Source organism: Leucoraja erinacea, chromosome 3 (assembly GCF_028641065.1).
Source record: "Leucoraja erinacea ecotype New England chromosome 3, Leri_hhj_1, whole genome shotgun sequence".
Taxonomy (NCBI): domain Eukaryota; kingdom Metazoa; phylum Chordata; class Chondrichthyes; order Rajiformes; family Rajidae; genus Leucoraja; species Leucoraja erinaceus.
This window is the reverse complement of record NC_073379.1, coordinates 81,076,873-81,096,742: the sequence shown is the minus strand read 5'-3', so window position 1 is coordinate 81,096,742 and position 19,870 is coordinate 81,076,873. Positions and strand designations below refer to the sequence as shown.

Here is a 19,870-nt window from a genome sequence, read left to right as displayed (position 1 = left end):
GATTTCTTGCAAACTGAAGAAGAGTCATTAGCTGAGAACTTGCTCCTCAACTTCTCAGAGTACCTTTCTTTGGCAGCTCTGATTCCTCATCTCAGCTTGTACTTGGCCTGCTTATAGAGGTCTGCATCCCTGCTCGTGTGGGCCTCATCTTTAGATTGGCGGATCTGTCTGAGTTCTGCTGTAAACCAGGGCTTGTCATTGTTGAACCAAATCTGGGTTCTAAGGGGAATGCAACTGTCCTTACAAAAGCTGACATATGATGTCACGTTGTCTGTATATTCATCGAGGCTTGTGGTTGCTTCCCTGAAGACATTCCAATCAGTGCAGGCAAATCAGGACTGTAAGTTTTCAATACCCTCGCTTGTCCACCTTTTCATTGTTCTGACCACATGCTCAAAAGATTTTAGTTTCTGCCTGTAGACAGGGTAAAAGTCTATAGAGAACCAAAGGACATAGGTTACAGGTGAGAAGTGAAAGATTTAATAGAAACCCGAAGGGCACCCTTTTTCCACAGAAGGTGGTAAGTGTATGGAATGAGCTGCCAAAGGAGATAGTTGAGGCACTATAACAACATTTAAAAGGTATTTGGACAGATACATAGATGGAAAAGGTTGAGGGATATGAGCCAAACGGGCCCAGGTGAGATGCATAGATGGGGCATTTTGGTTGGCGTGGACAAGTTGCATCAAAGGGTCTGTTTCCGTGCTGTATAATTATGACTCAATGATTTCCATTGTTGAAGCTGGAAAATTATTGTAATAAATGATGTGATTACACTTCAAAAGTATTCCACTGTCTGAAAAATACTTTGTAATGACCTCAGGAGGTGGAATGTACCACATAAATGTAACACTTTCTTTGATATTGTATGTACATACCATATTTGAAATAACTCACTGTGTCACATAAAGCACCACAGAAAATCAAACAAATGGTAAAACAGACAAACAATAATAAAATCTTTTTCCAGTTCGAATGAAAGATCATCATGAAATGTATACCTATTTCCCTCTTCAATGTTGATTCTAACCTGCTGAATATTTACAAAATGTTCTGTTCATATTGCTTTATTTTTATGGTACCATTTTTTTCTTGGAACCTAGTATCAACAAAATTGGATGTCTCCTTATGACCTGAGGGATAGAACATTTAAGTGCTATAGTTGAACCCTTTAAGTGCTATAGTTGAATCCGCCTCTACTTATGCAGCATAGTCCAAATCCCAAGCAAACTCAAATTGAGAACCAAAGGACATAAGTTTAAGGTGAGGGGGGAAAGATAATAGGAACATGATGGGCGACTTTTTTACATAAAGGATGGTGGGTGTAGGGAACGTGTACAGGAGATGGTAATTGAGGCAGGTACTATTGCAACGTTTAAGAAGCATTTAAATAGGTACATGGACAGGATAGGTGTAGAGAGATATGGGCCAAATGCAAGCAGGTGGGACAAGTATAGATAGGACATGTTGGTCGGTGTGGGTAAGTTGGATTGAAGGGCCTGTTTCCACGCTGTATTACTATGCATCTATTCTATGCATCTATACCTCAAGTTGAGTTTATTGTTTTATGCACTATGGTAAGGTACAGGCATAATGGAAATGGTGTTTGCTGCTGCATCACCAGCAGATAGACACAGTCAACACACAAAAACATGAACTATGCCAAAGTTGCACATACTGAATATTCTGCAAGGCAGTAAAAAGAAATGGATCGCAAAATACACAATCAGATGGTCCATGGTCTGTCCATAGTAGTGAAAGAGGTCACAAAGTGCTGGAGTGCCTCAGCAGGTCAGGCAGCATCTCTGGATAACATGAATAGGCTATGTTTCGGTTCGGGGCCCTTCTTCAGACTAATCCAGAAATGCTACCTGACCCGTTGAAACAGCATCTACAATTCCTTGTGTCTACATAATGAAAGTGGTGGGGGTCCATGGTGTTTGCATTGCTGAGGCAGGATTAGGATAGTGCAGGTCAGTTTAAGAACCTAATAGTTGTAGGAAAGTGACTGGAGGTGTGGGACTTCAGGCCTTCGCCAATAGTAGGAGTGAGAATAGGGTCTTACCTGGGTGGTGGTGATCCTTGAAGCTAAACGCCACCTTCTTGAGGCAACATCTCATGTAGATGCATTTGATGGTGGGTTGGGCTGTGCCTGTGAAGGAACAGGGCTGACCATGCTCTGCAGATTTTTGCGTTCTGTGTTGCAATTGTCATTTCAGGCCAAGAATCTACCAGTCATGATACTTTTTACTGTTCATTGGTAGAGGTTTGTGAAAGTATTCACTAACATGCCAAATCTCTTTTGAACTTTTCAGAAAGTAGAGACATTGGCACGCTTTCTTCATGATTATATCCATGTGTTGGGCTCAGGCGAGATCATCCCATATATTAATGCCCAGGAATGTGATACTGCTAACATCTCTCCACTGCCAACACACCAATGAAAACTAGCAGTGCTCTCCAAACGTCTCCTTCCTGAACTCAATTAGTTCCTTATTTTTATCTGATGTGAAGCAAGAGGATAATGCTGGTGCACTGCTCAACCAGGTGTACTGCCTCTCTCCAGTATGCTAGCTCATCACCACCCATGATTCCCCAACACCAGTGGTGTCATCGGCAAAGTTAGAGATGGCATTAGACCTATGTGTCAACGCACAGTCATGGGTGTAAAGAGAGTCAGGTGGGGTCTAAGCACGCAGCCTCCAGGAGCAAGGATGCTTGTCATCCAGGTTGGTCACCATGCTCTTCATGGACACTAATACAATAGATGTCCTCAGACCACAGAAACAAGGATTTAGCAACTTCTGAAAATATTCAACCAAGGGGTCCATCATCTCTACCGTCACTTCCTTTAGAACCCTTGGATGCAAGCCCTAAGGTTACAATGATTTGTCTTTAGCCCCATGAGTTTCTCTAATACTTCTCCCTTTTGATTTAAATTGTTACAGGTTTTTTTCTGAGGGATATATACAATGCCTCCGCAGTGAAAACTGATGCAAGAAAATTACCTATCTTCGATTTCTTTGTTTCTTATCATAATTCACTTTCCCGTTTCTAGATGTCCCACACCAACTTCAGACACCTATACATGTCTATAGAAACTTTTACTGCATATTTTGTTACAAACTTCCTCTCAGAATTTAATTTCACCCCTGATATTTTAGTCTTTCACTGCTGGACCCTAATAACTTCCTAGTTCTCTAGCATACTTTTAGCTGTTGCCTCTTGTTCAATTTAACATTATCCTTGAGGTCCTTCATTATCCATGGAAGCTGCAGAGGGGAAAAGTGGCCTTATCGGATGACCAGAAGTCATATGAAAATTAAAGATCAAATTGTTGACTTCTAGGTGGTCATGAGCAGACACAGGATTGAAATCATAGCAAGAAGAAGCAGAGGGGAAAAATATGTATCCTTCTGCCAGTTGCTAATCAAGGTTACTGTAATCATTTAACCTCAAATAAAAATATTTCAACCCAGACTAAGGAATTCTGATCTTTTGATATTTATCAGAAGACCATGGTCAGGACCCTTACACAGCTGGTAGTAATTCAAATAATGGCCCATTGTAAACATTGTCAGCAATCCTATGTTTTCTTGTTCTTGTATTATATGCCTCTACACATAAATCTCATATGCTGTACACCCACTTTCTTAACCTGCTCTCTCACTTGAGATGATGAATGTACGTACATATATCTCCTGATCTTCCTGCTCCCATGTCCAATATATCTGTCGCCATTTAGTTTATATTGACTCTCCTCATTCTTCCTTTGATACATCACTGAAAACATCATTAGGTTAAATTTCATTTGTTACATGGTTGTCCATTAAACTATCCTATCCAAGTCCTCATATTCTGTAATTGCTCTCTTCACAGTTCACTACTCAAGTTTTGTATCATCTGCAGCTTCAGGAATCATGCCCTGTAAACCCAAGTCCAAGTCTTTAATATAAATGTTTATGCACAGCGAAAAGAAAATGTCTTCGTACAAATCTTTGAGGAAAACAACCGCACATACCCCTCCAGTTCAATAAACAACTACTCTGCTTCTTTATAGAAGTTTGTTACATTTCTTTTTATTCCATTAACTTCAAACTTGATAACAAACTTGGTAGGCAAAACATTATCTAATTCCTTTTGAAATTGCATGTACACCACATCAACAGCATTTCCTTTATTGTTTCTCTCTGTTACTTCATTAAATACTCTTGGCTCATTAATTAACCTCAATCAGTCCACACTTTCCAAATGACTGCTAATTCTGGTCCTGATTAATATTTCTAAATTTTTCTTGCCATTAAAATTAAGAAGACTGGCCTATATTCCCAGGCGTTATCCTAATAGGATCTTAATAAGCACTTTTGAGCAATGGTGTAATATTTGCATTTCTCTATTTCTCATGCATCAGTTTACAATTTGGTTTGAAGATTATAATCAACGCCCCAACTATTTCCATCCTGACTTTCCTAGCATTCATCTATTTCAGTTTAGTTTAGAGATACAGTGCGGAAACAGGCCCTTTGGCCCACCGAGTCCGCGCTGACATAGAAACATAGAAAATAGGTGCAGGAGTAGGCCATTCGGCCCTTCGAGCTTGCACCGCCATTCAATTTGATCATGGCTGATCATCCAACTCAGTATCCCATCCCTGCCTTCTCACCATACCCCCTGATCCCTTTAGCCACAAGGGCCACATCTAACTCCCTCTTAAATATAGCCAATGAACTGGCCTCAACTACCTTCTGTGGCAGTGAATTCCAGAGATTCACCACTCTCTGTGTAAAAAATGATTTTCTCATCTCGGTCCAAAAAGACTTCCCCCTTATCCTTAAATTGTGACCCCTAGTTCTGGACTTCCCCAACATCGGGAATAATCTTCCTGCATCTAGCCTGTTCAACCCCTTATGAATTAAAAGTTTCTATAAGATCCTCCCTCAATCTACTAAATTCTAGCGTATACAAGCCAAGTCTATCCAGTCTTTCTTCATATGAAAGTCCTGTCATCCCAGGAATCCGTCTGGTGAACCTTCTCTGTACTCCCTCTATGGCAAGAATGCCTTTCCTCAGATTAGGAGACCAAAACTGTACTCAATACTCCAGGTGTGGCCTCACCCTGTACAACTGCAGTAGAACCTCCCTGCTCTTATACAAAAATCCTTTTGCTATGAATGCTAACATACCATTTGCTTTCTTCACTGCCTGCTGCACCTGCATTCCTACGTTCAATGACTGGTGTACCATGACACCCAGGTCTCGTTGCATCTCCCCTAACCACCAATCCACGTACATTAACGCTACCCTACACACACTACGGATAATTTACACTGATACTGTCAGTTAACCTACTTGTATGTCTTTGGAGTGTGGGAGGAAACTGAAGATCTCAGAGAAAACCCACGCAGGTCACGGGGAGAATGTACAAACTCCATACAGACAGCACATACTCAGGATCGAACCCAGTCTCCAGCGCAGCAAGCGCTGTAAGACAGCAACTCTACTGCTGCACCACTGTGCTGCCCTGTACATATTTTGCCTGGGAAATATAACTTGAATGCCTTTCTAGTACATCTTCTTTTTCTAATTCATCTTGTACCTCACCAAACTTCTTTATAAAGTAAGACTCCAGCTATATCTTCTTCCTTGTTGAAGACTGATGTCCTCACTCAGTACCACAGTCATGCCTCCTGCTTCCTTTAGTAGTCCGTTTTGGTACCTGATCAGCCATAACCTCTTATCATAATATGCTGATTTAGTTTAGTTTAGTTTAAAGATACAGAGTGGAAACCAAAACTTCATCCCTCCAAGTCCACGGTGACCAGCGAGCACACATACACTAGTTCCACACCATACACTAGGGACAATTTACAAAAGTCAATTAACCTGCAAACCTGCATGTCTTTGGGATGTGGGAGGAAACGGGAGCACCCGAAGGAAACCCACACAGTCACAGGGAGAACGTACAAACTCCCTACAGACAGCACCCAGAGTCAGGATTGAACTTCTAGCGCTGTGAAGCAGCTACTCTACCACTGCATCACTGTGCTGCTTATTATTATGATTCCTGCGAAAAAATGTTGGGCTCCCTTTTCTGTTAGGCATTCATCTTTTTCCTACAATAATTTTTTTGTCTCTTATTTCATTTTTTATTTCCTGTCTGAATTTTCTGTAATCACTACGCACATGCACTTTCAACCGGATATTTGCAATACACTATTTTCCCCAATTTATTTTGCACTTTCTCTGTCTTTGATCAACCAGGCAGCTTAGGCTCTAATTGTCTGGCTTTTCACCCAATGTGGTAAGAAAACCAGGCCGAATAAGAAATTCAAGAGTGTTTCCTTGTCAAAGTGACGATAAAGAATTGGGCTCGATTCTGTGCTTCTGCCAATGTCAAATAGGAATATTTCTATTCTTATATACTTAAACACAATAATAATGAGGAAATTACTTTGTGGCTTAAGATTTTGCTTGTATTGATCGCCATTGTGGTGCCATCAGGTGGGACTTTTGAAGTTTTCTGTCTGCAGAAATCACATCTGCTGCCGATGTTTCAAGGTGACACAGTTCCCCCTTTAGGGCTTTTTGTCAGTTCTTTCAGATTGCGTTTATTCGAAAGTAATTTTTGTGATGAAATTGGCTGTGTCACAGATGGCATATTTTTGTAACGGTCCCTTGTGAGTCTTGTTCTGCCACAGGGATCGCACGACACCTTGGCAACGTCTTTGAAGTTCCAGGTAAGGAGAAGTAAAAATTCAATCCAAAAGTTTATTCATTCTTCTTAAATCTTAAACTCATTTCTACTCCACAAGTTTTCAAAATTTATTTTTTTCTGAACTCTTTACTTGACAGCTATTAATAATGGTTTCCAATCGATTTACGGAGAACCTAACTTCTGCTTATCTCAGGCACTATGCAAATCCGACCAGTATCTAGGGATCAAGAAGAACTGATACGTATCACAGCAAATCAGTGTAACACCATGAAATCTTTAAGTATCTAACTCACCTTTCACCCTAAAATAAATGGCTCTGCAAACACATCTCATCCTCATTATTTCATCGTCCTCAAAGGTAAACCTTTCACGTACTAGTTAGGGAGTGGATGAAAATAAAAATGCCACAGAAAATCTGCTGAGCGAAAACAACAAAAAAGAACAATTCTCTTCAATTGGAGTTTAAAATCAAGTCTTGAATATATAAGTACAAATCCAATTTCATAGTGGCATTTATATGAAAATTCATAGCAGATACTTCAATGCAAGTCTGTACTTTCTAGGCTGCCAAATAGGTTTCTACACTTTGGTATGAAAACAGAAAATGCTGAAAGTATATTCAGTATGTCAGGCAGTGTACAGGGAGAGAGGATTTGGGGTCAATTACCTTTTAGTCACAGAGGGATACAGCACTGAAAATACCCATTGATACTGATCCTAAATTAATCTAATTTGTTATTCTTCACACTTTCTCTTTAAACCTCTCTCACATTCCCCCACCCAGACACTAAGGGTCACTTTACAGTGAATTAATCTACCTACCTGCACTTCTTTGGTATTTGGTAGGACACTTGAATACCGACAGGAAGCCCATGCTGTGACAAAGAGAACATGCAAACTCCACAGGGAGATCAATTCAATAATTCAATGATACTTTATTGTGACAAGTACCTAGGTGCAGTGAAATTCTTTGTTTTTCCATGCAATACACAAACTACGCAAATAGTATCTGGCATTGACGAAGATACAAAATATTCACTAGAGTCTGATAGTCCATTTTGGTCTCTGGCACCGTAAGGCAGCAACTCTACCGCTGCGCCATTCAATACTGCAGTCAATGCTCATGATGTGGTCTTCTCTACGTTGGCGAAATTAAGCACATTTTGGTTGACTGCTCTGCAGTCATCTCTGTACATCCCTGGGATTCTGGTTGCCTGAAACTTTAAATGTCCATTTCCACTCGACTGCCCCCACTCCAGTTCTTCATGTCTCTGGGTTCCTGCACTGGTCTAACACAATTCAAATTAAGCTTAAGACACACTGCTGTATCCTTTTCTAAACATCATATGTTCTTCTGGTATTGATACTCCATCATTCTAGTCTTCTGTTTCAATTTAAATAAACAAAGTGCTGGAGGAACTTAGCAGACCAGACAGCATCAGTGAAGTGAAACTGAAGAAGGCTCCCAAACAAAATATCATCAGTCCATTTTCCCTCCACATATGCTGTCTGGCCTGCTGAGATTCTCCAGCACTTTGCTAGAGTTCCTCATGAGCAGACGTCAATCAGTGTAGATCGGTAACACCTCCTCACAGACCAAACACAGGTGCACTGCAAGCTGGGTTGGTTCCAAACTCTGGAGAAAGGTCTCGACCCAAAACATCACCCATTCCTTCTCTCCAGAGATGCTGCCTGACCTGACCCGCTGAGTTACTCCAGCATTTTGTGTCTATCTTCTGCAAGTGTACTGCAAGGTTGTGTGCTTAGCTCCTTGCTCAACTGTCTTTACGCTAAGCCTGGCTCCAATGCCATCTACAAAATTGCCGATAATACCACAATGACATCGAATTAGAGGTAGTGATGAATAGCAATTGAATGTCAGAAACATTCCACATTGAATAGGTTTTGTCAACTTTGACAGCCAGCTAAGCTGGGGGATGAAGCTTAGCTGAACACTCAATGTTATTTCAGTAATCTTATTCTGGCTCTCTCACCACCTGACAGGATATGTATGTAGAAGACAATGAAGATGCGGAGAAAGTTACTGCTAATGGCAGGCTGCGGATTATGGAGTCAGGGGATATGGGGAGAAGGCAGGAAGGGGATTCTGAATGTGGATGATCAGCCATGATCACAGTGAATGGTGGTGCTGACTCGAAGGGACAAATGACCTACTCCTACACCTATTGTCCACACAGACTGAGTACAACTGACCAGACATGGAGCACCCCTGGCGTACCTCCCTCCCAAAGTGAAAGGGAGTGAACAACACACCATTAACCTTCAGGAGACACTCCGCTGTAACCTACCAAAGCCAGAAATGGGCCACGAAATGCGGTCCAAACCCGAATGCTTGCAGCGTCCTGAAAAGGTAGTCATGATCTACCCTGTCAAAAGCCTTCTCCTGATCAAGGGACAGAAAAGCAGCTGACTGACCAGATCCGTGAGATAGATGAATCAGGTCCCTAACCAGGTGGATGTTATCCTGAATGGACTGACCAGGCACTGTATGGGACTTGTCCAGGTGGATCAGTTGGGACAGCACGGAGCCCAAGCAATTTGCCATTGTTCATGCAAAAACTTAATGCTCTGTACAGAGTAGAGAGATTGGGCGCCAGTTCTTCAACAGGCAGAGTTCGCCCTTCTTGGGCAGCAGGACAACGACTGCCCTATTCCATGAGAGGAGCACAGTGAGCACCAGAACGATCTCGTACCTCAAGGGTGCAATTGAAGTCCCTCCCAAGGAAGACACATTCCCCACAATCAATCTCCTGAAGTAGGCATGCCTGCATCTTGCTGGTGCTGGGGGCGTACACGTTAATGAAATGTAACAGCATGCCATCCAGGCTCACGGCCGGATACAACTAACGGCCCGGCACAACTTCCTGCACCATCAGGATCGCTAGCGGGAAAGTCGGGGCCAACAGGAAAGCCACCCTACTCGAATTAGTGCCAAGGTGGCTCATGTAGACCTCCCCTTCCCACTCCAGTAACCAGGTGGGTTGATCACTTACCACAGTATGCGTCTCTTACAGAAAACTCACTGCATGTTTCCCCTCTCTGAGGACTGATAGATGATGAAATCTACGAAGGTTCCCCCTTACACCATTTATGTTTAGGCTAGCAACTGTGATCTTCATGTCTAGGGTTTTTCGCACACACTCCTCACGGGAGCGGGGGCCCTCTCCCTTAGGAGCTTCAAAAAGTCCCCGAACTGATGCTTCTCAGACACGGGAAGACAACTCTCTTTACTGCCAAGGATAGTACCGAGTGACCTGATAAGTCCCGGTAGGTCAGGCCACTGTCTTCCAGCTGACTCAAATCTGGTTCTAGGACACATGCATGTTTTCAGAAACTGCCAAATCTCCAAGATATCAGTCCTTCGAGACACAGCACTGGAATCCGGGCAAATCCGCCAACCCACTAACACCTGAAGCAACAACTTCCTCCTCACTATGCTCAGGGTCATCGTCTGAGTTCGGAGGACTGCAGCTAGTCTTGGTTCTTGGTTTCTTGGTCCTCCAAAATATTCCAAATGGAATTTAAACTGGAGGTGGTGGAGGGAGGATTTAAGCCAGAAAGGGTTATTGGGAAGAAAGAACTACTTTAAATTTAGTTGCATCTGCTTGAGTAACTATAGTGGGGTGGAGATTATTCCATGCTTTAATTGTGCGTGGGAAGAACGAATTGCTGTACACATCTGTCTTTGTAGCTGGGATCACAAATTGGATTGAATGCCCTCGTCTGCTCCTAATTGGTTTGGATTTGGTGTAGGTCTTGTAATCTATGTCGAGCTGCCAGCTCACTCACCCCACCGCACAAACTGGCTACATCACACTACCTTCCTCCAGCATGTTCCTACCCCCGGGATCAATGTCGAGGAAGGCCCCGATACCTCTGACAATGATGAACCATCCGGTTAGAAGCCAGGCTCCTGCACTCTCCAACCACCCCCTACATCTGGGCCTGGGGAAGAAAAAATAAGAGACGCCTCCAGGGTCCACAGTGCACAGGCACGACCCAAAACAGCCGCGGCCCCCTCCGCACCCAGCGTACCCACTCCAACAGCATCACCCAGAGAGTCTCCAGCCTCTGCCTCCAGGGGAGAAACCTCACTATGGCCCACAGAAGGAGGCAGTGTTTCTGGAGTCTCCCCTACTGCCTCAGCGCTGGTGCAGCACACCGCTCAACAACGCTTGTGGCTCTAATGAGGAGCACAAGCTGAGAAACTGCCACTACTCCTGAGACTCCCCCTTTGAATTGTCTCGGCTCATCCTCCGTCCCAGGGGACACATTTCCAGGGGTGCCAACCCCAATAACTGGTGCGATAACACCCTTGAAAGACCCTTGAAATGAAGGGACAACCTCCGACCTTGAGGACACTAGTCCTGGGTCACTGGCCTCGACCAGGGTGGAAGGTCCCGAAGTAGACTGCACCCTGACTTTGGCCCCTGGGCCTTGCTCACCCTCACCGGGCCCACGCCTCCTTTTAGTCCCGCTGGTGTGTGGCGGTATGGTAACCTCCATGAAGGAACGGTCCTCCACCTTCACCTCCACACTACCAGCTACATTCTTCCACCCACGTTCAACCACCCCAGCTCCCTTCTGAACCTTCCCTGCCCCCATCTGAACCTCCCCAGCTCCTTGCTGAATCTCGCCAGGTGCCTCCTGGACCTGTCCACACACCCTTTGTGTGGGCTCAGGTCTGGGCCTTGCGCATGACTTGCTTGGTGGTGTTTATTCTTCCTGTTCCCTTTTCTGCCCCTGCACCTGCCATTCCCCCTCCTCACCCTCACCCTTCCCCTGCACCTCGCCTTCAATCACAGCCATAGGTTCAGGATGTGGGGGGCAGAGAACAGCACTGATGGAGCTGGCAGCCCCAGATGGGTCATCAGTGCTGTCCCGGGTCACCGAGGTGGAACTGGCAGCCACGGATGGGCCAGCAGTGCATTCCTGGGCCGCTGCATTTGGATTTCTCGCATCAGCTCAGCGAATGGGACAATCACTGCAGAAATGTCCAAACTCCTTACACGCAATACACCGTGCCTCTCCCCAACTCCAACGCATGTCATAGGGGGCCTCTATGTTCCACAATGAAGCTTCCCTCCGCGATCGATCCCATTCCCACCTTCATGAACAACCGCCTCTTGAAACTCAGGATCCCTTTAAGACACAGGTCGCTCCAGGGCTGCATAAGCCTAGTCAACCAGGACCGCACCTCCCCAATCCTTTGCCAGGTGTGGACGAAGGAGCACATCCCGGATGAACGTGGGAACGCAACGCAGGAGAACCGGACTCACGGTGGACACAAACGGTTCCATCAGCACAAAGATCTCCCTCAGTGTGAGCCTCTTCCGCAGAACTCAGGCCACATCCTCCTGAAACTTTAATATAATCTCACACTTCCCCCCTGCAACCTCGGCAGAGGCAATCACATCCTTCTTGAAAAGATCATGCAGACCCTTTTTTATTGCATCCCTAGTCTACCCGGTTTGGACTGAGACCCCGTGTTTGTTCCAATCCAAGTCAACATAAGGCTCATCCTCGATTGACCCCAAAGCCGCAGACGAAACTGCAGCTGCATAGCTCCGAGCCCGAGGCCGAGCCGCTGCCATCCTGACAGGGTTACAAACTAGCAACAGACACACCAGCGGTCCCAGCTCAAAGAGCAATCTCAGTCAGTCTCAGTCCAAAAAAGCAACAGAAGCAGTTCTTTCCAGATGAGCAAGGAAATTCCTGTGCTCAACTTCACTGCCGAGAGCAGCTCTTAGGAGGCTTTTCACAGCCCTTCCGAATCTCTGGAAACTGCTGGAAGCGAAAGGTACCTTCTCTTCATTCAGCCTAGGCTGTCTGCTCTGGGCAAAACTGTATGAGAGCACGTTTACGGTGCTAGAAATGACATAAACACCCCACCACTTTCCTATTCCTGGTCTCCAGGCACTCTTGGCAATCCACCAGCCACAGCCGCTCCCACGGCACTCCAGAAGAACGCTGGAACTCCTCACTACATGGAGAAATCCTTTAACAAAGTAAAGTTTCTGCAATCCAACGTTAAGTCAAACTTTGAAATCTCACTGCCTCTGTCCCTCTTCCCTCTTCCTCCGACAAAAAGCCTTGAAAGGTTGCTTCAAAACCTCTCAGCCGTCGGAGCAGAGACAGACACAGAATTAGGAATGACCAGAGTGGGACAAGTCTTTGATTATGTTGGCTGCTTTTCCAAGGCAGCATGAAATGTACATGTTAGATGGTGCTGCCAGGGGAGATGGTAAAAGCAGATTTAGCAACATTTAAGAAGCACATAGATGATAGAAGTACGTACAATAGCAACATTTAAGAGATACATAGATGGCAAAAGGACATACAATAGCAACATTTAGGAGCATTTAGACAGACAAATTAAAAAATAGGGATGTGGACCTCATGTAGGAAGTTTAAATTGGCATCATGGTCGCACAGACATGGTTGGCTGAAGGACCTGGTCCTGTGCTGCACAGTTCTCTGTTCTATGCTCTATTTATTTATCAGAATGACAAGCAAGATATGAAGCTAAACATTGGCCATTATGCATGCCACTTTTCTGAACTGCAGTTATGAAATTTCAATTAAAAAATTGAGAATTAAAAAAAATCTGAATCAATCTAGAAAAGACAGAAACAGAAAACTAACAGAATATGGCACCAACCTCATGAGAAATTCTAAACTGTAGTTTTTTTTCAAGGCCGTAACTATATCAATACTAATTCTTCCTGTTCGGCTTTGGCCCCGAGTCTTCCTTTTCTGTCCAGGATGGATGAGTTAGTAACACTTCTGACTTTAAGTCAGATAGTTGTAAATTTAAGTAACAATTCACAGACTTAAGTAGAACATATTACGGTGACACTTGGATCTTGGCACAGTGGGAAACTAACTGTCTTTGTGTAGAAATGTTAAACCAATGCTCAATCTCTCCTTAGATGTTAAGGAGATATTAAAAATGCTGAGCCACTGGTTTGAAGAAGTGCAGTCTTGTTATCTCCAATATCCCTCTATGAATGTCATTAAAGTATAAATTCTCTCATTAGCTTGTTTCCAAGCATTAATTTGCTGTTGCATTGCAAATATCTGCAATTTAAGTAGAATACAACATTAAAACACATGGTTCATCTCAGGGTCGGGAAAGGAGATATACAAATTATGAAGGAGACGTATAAATGTAATTATTTTTCTTTAATACTTCCCATTGTTTATGATACTCTTTTTCAAATGTAACAATTCACTTCCATCCTCAAAATCAACCACTTTTATAAACGGGAACTAATAAAAGCCATTTATCACCTATTTTTTTCTCACAGAACACAGCTCAAATTTTTATTAAGACATTTGTACTGGTTATTATTATTCTCCTTAATATTTGTTCTTGCCTTGCATCCCATTTTTTGTCTGTTAGCCTCTATTCTAATTGTATCGCATTATCTCTTAATTTTATTATACTTCTTGGCCTTTTCTTCAATTTGAACTGGATTCAATTTTCTTTTTAATTTATGAACTTCATATTAATACTTTGATACTAATGGTCTGTTGATACTATCTGGGTCAATTTTTGGATTGACTACGATAAATAAAACAGCAGTTTAATGAGGAGTGATACCAAACTAAACTTCATAAAATCCCTAAGAACTAGGCTGTTTTTCCCCCAATATGCTGTTTTTCTGGTAACAGGAGGGAAATAAGCACAATTACTATTATATATCCCACATCTACTCTTCCTACCCAACTCACTTTGTTTATTTAATCTCATGTAGCAGATTCAGTGATCATATAGAGTATTGACAATTCCCTCTCCAACCCAATGATGAGAAGAGAACAACATTTATTAATAAATATGATGCAACTAGGCTCATCTCTTGCCAAAACCAAAGGATTCCAGATAGGAGCAAATAGTATAATTTTTTAGGTCAAATAACACAGAAACCCTTTGGCAGAAGCTTAACTTTCCTTGCAGAGTTCAAACTGAGCTGGTTGCATGTGCCTACATTAGTCCATATTGCTCTAAACCATTTCCAATGATTTACCTGTAAACATGCATTTTAAATGTTGCCATCATACCTGCATCTACTGCTTCCTCTAGCAGCTCATTCCATATATGCACCATGCTTTGACTAAAGAAGTTGCCCTTCAGGTATCTTTTAATTCTTTCCTCGCCCACCTGAAACATATACCCTCTAGTACTGAGCTCCTCTACTTTGAGTAAAGACTGTCACCATTCACCTTGTCTATGTCCCTAATGATTTTGTATGCTCTTTGATTTCACCTTCAGCCTCCAATGCTTTCAAGTTCAATTAAGAAGTGTCTCAAGCTGAAACGTAACCTACCCATGTTCTCCAGAGGTGCTGCCTGACCTGCTGATTTTACTTCGGAGTCACGTGAGTGACTACATGAAGAACCCCGCCAGGACGCATGCATGTCCTATCGCTTTCACGCTTGCGAAACGACAGGCGGGTGGAGCGTTCCCCCGCAGCGGTAAGTTTGAAACCGCGACCTGCAGGTAAGTGATTTACTCTGCGGTAGTTTTTGTCCCCACGCTGTTTTACACAGGGGGACAAGTGCGGCGAGTGAAGTTGGCTGGGGAGGACCGTGAAGTTGCGGGAGCCAGCAGCAGCTGAAGGCACAAGCCCCGTAAGTGGGAACTGCTGTGCCGACCTTTGGTCCCGTGCCGGCCAGAACACCACGGCCGGGCGGGAGACAATTCAGAATGGGACCGTCGACTTTGACAAGTCGAAACGGCAGGAGGCGGGGTAGAACGACGCTCCCCCGTAGCGACAGTTTAAACCAGGACCTGCAGGTAAGTGAAACTGCGGTCTTTATTCTCCCCATACTGTTTCACAGGTGGGGAAACATGGAGAGCTGCGCAAATAACGGCAGGCAGCACAGGAATTACCCGTAAGGGAACAGCTGTCCCCGACTTTGCTCCCGCACCGGCCAGATTAAACACCATGGCCGGGCGGGAGACTATACAGAATGGAGCCGTTGGCTTTGACAAATCAAAACGGCAGGAGGAGAGATGGAAGACGTTCCCATTTAACGGCAAGTTTTAAGCCTGGACCTGCAGGTAAGTGATACTGCGGTCTTTATTGTTCCCATACTGTTCTACAGGTGGGGGAAACATGCACAAGACAAAGAAGTCGACCAGAGCTGCGACTGGCGGGGGAAGACCGCGGTGTTGCGGACGCCAGCAGCGGCCGGCGGCACAGGAATCACCCGTAAGGGAACAGCTGTGCCCATCTTCGCCCCCGCACCGGCCAGATTAAACACTGCGTCTGGGCGGGAAGGCAAGAAGAAAACCAAAAGAGTCGAGGACTGATGAGTCCGACTTTGGGCGGCCAGCGACCGTGAGCGCTGGAGCCGGTTGGAGCGGCTTATGGAGCCGAGCTCCAACATGACAGGCTCCGGGAGATGGAGTCTAGTCACTGTGGGCACTATGTAAAACCCACAGCGGCACCTCTTGTAGGGCTGCACAGTGCATCTCCCTCGTCAGAGGGGAGTACTGGGGGGGTCAATTCTGGGCTGACCCTGAAGAGGGGTTTTGACGAACAAAACTACAAGTGTGCAGGGGGTGCAGGAAGGCAAAATCTACTGGTCATGGTGTCCAAATACATACAGCCAGACCACGATGGACACCACTGCAAAAATACTTGGGACCAGGAAACTGCGCATCCCTGAATGTTCCAGTCGTGGAACTAGCATCTGGAAACATGTCGGAGCAGGACTTAGGAAAGCCCTGGGGTTCATAAAGGCGACAACATTAAGGATCTCCTACAGCCAAAGACAGCACCCTTATGCACCCACCAGCAGAACAAGAGAAGCTGGTGAAAGCTCAAAGGCCGGGCATACAGGACAGCGGTCTTTTAAACCATAACCCAGACCGGCCTTTCTGGAAGATGTACAAACCCCAACCCAAAAACAAACCCAGACACCGGCGCCTCAACCTCAACGAAGACCACACAGAAGAAGCAAACTTCCACTGGTAACAATGGAGGTAGATGGGTCTGGTCTCTTACAAATTATAGGAAGAGTGGATAATACACACATTGGTGAGAGATTACACTCTTTTGGATACATGGTGTATATTAACTACAGACACTTATATCCTAAGCAGTATCCAGGGATATACCATTGAATTGTGCAAAAGGGGTAATGGGTAAACCCAAAACGATTGGCTGGAATACATTGTACTATATATTCAGTACAAAATGGGAACTGGTAACTGCTAAAGGACTGATTTCCAAAGGCTACTCCATGGCTAGCATCGAACTAAAAGATGCTTACTATTCAGTGCCTACACGGACTGATCACAAACATTATTTAAAAAATGCAACTGGATGGGGCAGCTCTGGCAGTATAGAGCTACCAAATACATAATCATATGATCATACTAAATGTGGGCATAACTTTGGAGTTGGCCTAACTAGCTGTAACAGCCACCATACAATTGGGTGAAAACTGGGGTTATCATCCATCCAGTTAAATCTAAACTAACGCCTACCAACATAATGGATTATTTGGGGTTCACTATTGACAGCTCACATGTCGGTGACTTTACCAAAGGACAAGGCTACAGTCTTAACTGAGACCTGCAATAACCCCACTGACATCAGTGAACCGTCTATCAGATTGGTAGCAAGTATAATTGGCATATAGTGTCTGCCTTTCCAGCCACACAATTTGGACCTTTGTATTACCAAAAATCTACAAAGGGCAAAATACAAACACTCAAAGTTAATACTGGTTATTTCGACAGACCAATAAGCCACCAATCAAAGATTATGGAATTAAAATGGTGGAGGGATAACATTTGGCATTGTTCCAACCCTATTGTTATCAGCAAACCCTTAGTGGTGCTAAAAGCTGATGCCAGTGCGCTTGGTTGGGGTACTACCAATTCCATCTCCATCTGTGGAGGTAGATGAAAGGAACAGGAGACATCATTATCACAGACACTGGGCATAAACTACCTGGAAATGTGTGGTGCATTCTATGGCCTAAAGTTATACTGCTCTGGGATAAATCACCAGCGTGTTAGACTACAGAGTGACAATCTGACTAAAACAATTTGGTAATGGTGTATCCAGAAAAATATTGGAATATCAGCTACTTACCTACCAGGTAACTCAAAATTCAGTGACAGACATCAGGTCACGCAAATTCAATAAAATAAGACTTAATCACCAGTTACCAAACTGTGTTTCTTGGGAACCAGACCCTGGGACAGCAGGGACAGATGCTTTTCACTTCATTGAGGGGGCAATTGTTTATCTAAGCATTCTCTCCTTTTCTGCATCATCAGTCGGGTATTACGAAAAATAGAACAAGACTCAGCGTCTGTTAATTGGTAGTGCCGATTGGCCTACTTATCCATGGTTCCCTGTGATACTCAACATGGGGTTTAACCATGCATCACCATCCTGAAACAACCAGATTATTGGTTCATCCCGCAACAGGGGAACCCATCCATGTGAAAAACAAAAAAAACTATCAATTTGTAGAGTCTAAAGAAACCTCTACTGTAACTGGGACTGGCAGACCGAACATTGAACATTATCTCAGCGGCCACAGACAGTCCACCAAAAACTTCCTTCGCTCCATAGATGCTGCTGCACCCGCTGAGTTTCTCCAGCTTTTTTGTGTAACCACCAAAAACTATATCTGGTATAAATCAGGAAATAGGAGATATATAGTCACAAAAACAACATCACCTGCAGTTCGATGAACATAATGTCTGTTCTGGAATTCCTGGCAAGCCTCCATTATGATGAGGGGCTCAGTTACAGTGCCATTAACTGCGCCAGAAGTACCCTATCAACATATCTATGGCGAGGATCAGAGCATCATTCTGTTGGAACTCATCCCTGGTAACCAAACTTATGAGGGGAATTTTTAATATCTATCCCCAAGAACCAGGTACTCTCTAAATGGGATATGAGTATTGCCCTAACATTGCTAAGGAATTGGTCTCCAGCAACAGCTCTGTCCCTGCAAAGACTGACGCACAAACCATTCATGCTGATGGCTTTGGTCACGGCACTAAGGGTACAGTCGTACATAAGTTTAGGCTGGACTATGTGACTTCTTCAACAGGAATATAACGTTTCATATTATGAATTAGTCAAACAGAACAGACCGGGATCATCTGGCCTCAAAATAAAATTTAGGGATTACCCTACAGATATCGTCTCTGTATAATAAGCCAATTATTGTTCTATATGGAGAACACCAAAAACATCTGAGGCTATGAGATGGCACTACTAATCAGCCACAAACAAACCCACAAAAAAGTGTTGGTTCAAACTATTTCCAGATGGCTGAAACAGGTTTTAACAACAGCTGGGGTGGATACTAACATATTCAAATATTATTCCACCAGGGCTGCAACTACATCGGCAGCTATGGAGTTGGATGTACCAATGAACCAAATCCTCGAAACAGCAGGATGGATCAGGGGAAAATGTTCCAACTATTCTACCACAAACTAATAGTTAAACTGGAACTTTGCAGAGCCAATTTTAAGTTCTATAATATAATTTCACCCCATAAATAGGGGCTATAATTTGTTGTTAACAATTTATCATGGATTTCAATGTTGGATTCATGTCTAAACATGTTAACACAATTCCTCCCACAGTCAATTAAGGCAATGTGATGCATGGACTCGTTTCCACGGCTTGAAATCACAGAGCTTTGAAATCTTCACGTAGTCACTCACGTGACTCCGAAGTAAAATAGTAAGATTAAACGAGAACTTACCAGTTCAAAGTTTGATCGTTATTTTATGAGGAGTACGTTGAGGGAATGCTTGCCCTCCGCTCCCATCCTTGATCATATACTCAACTGGTATTTTCTACTCTAATCTTACTATGTTCAGTCATTACAGTTATCTGTGATTTCACACCGTTGCTTTGAAGAATGACACGCATGCGTCCTGGCGGGTTTCTTCGCATATTCCCTCAACGTACTCCTCATAAAATAACAATCAAACTTCAAAATGGTAATTTCTCGTTTAATCTTACTAGTTATTCTCGCACTTCATGTCCTTTTGTGTATTAACCAGAATCTGCAATTCGTTGTTTCTAGAATTAAGAACTGATGGACCTTATCAAATATTGCCAAGGATTGGGTTGG

General features: G+C 43.8%; 1 protein-coding gene across 1 annotated transcript in view; it reads right to left on the bottom strand.

Annotated features, from left to right (window-relative positions):
• LOC129695774 (uncharacterized) overlaps positions 1-19,870 on the bottom strand; it is a 321,989-nt gene that overhangs the window by 34,255 nt on the left and 267,864 nt on the right. The window lies entirely within an intron of this gene.